The 570-nt window shown below is 47.9% G+C and overlaps 1 long non-coding RNA gene across 1 annotated transcript in view; it reads right to left on the bottom strand.

The window, feature by feature from the left end:
- Positions 1-31: 31 nt before the first annotated feature.
- Positions 32-570, bottom strand: part of LOC102378498 — a 41,768-nt gene continuing 41,229 nt past the window's right edge. Inside the window, exon 3 of the long non-coding RNA XR_322873.1 lies at positions 32-463. This is a non-coding gene — a long non-coding RNA (uncharacterized LOC102378498). The remainder of the gene's footprint in view (positions 464-570) is intronic.

The following is a 570-nucleotide window of genomic DNA, read 5'->3' on the forward strand; positions in this document are numbered from 1 at the left end:
AAAGCAGCAGCAGCTAGGGCAGGGAGCACAGGGAAGGAAGCAGAAAGCAGAACAGCAGATCAGGCAGAGAAAAGGATCAGGTGGTACTCGGAGAGGGTGCAGGGTTAAATTATGGCACCTGCCAAAATATTTGGCCCCCACTGCTGTATACCCTGTGGTACTTTTTTGCACTGGGGCAGAGGCAGATTACACTAGTGTAAGTGTGTTACACGTCCAAACCCTAAGGAAATTTTTGTAGCAAGAAGTCGTCTCAGCCTTCCCTCCTATTTCCCAGACAGCCAAATGGGGATATGGGTCACTGGTGCTGTTGGGTCTAGGAAAGTGGTTGGAGGGACCATGGCCCAGGTTACGAAGCCTGTTCCCGCAGCAGGCTGTCTGCTTCCATGGATCTCTGTCTGTACTGCACTAGTAACAACATGGACGCAGCCTTAGAATATTTGTGTTCAGCTGCAATTCTTGCATGCTGAAAAAACAAAAAGAAAAAAGCAAAGTTTTCAACAGATTCTCTCTCAGATAAATGGGGCAAAGAGGAACTTCTATGGCCTCAGAACTTTCTTCCTGCTGCATTTC

The sequence above is a fragment of the Alligator sinensis genome, unplaced genomic scaffold (assembly GCF_000455745.1).
Source record: "Alligator sinensis unplaced genomic scaffold, ASM45574v1 scaffold73_1, whole genome shotgun sequence".
NCBI lineage: Eukaryota > Metazoa > Chordata > Crocodylia > Alligatoridae > Alligator > Alligator sinensis.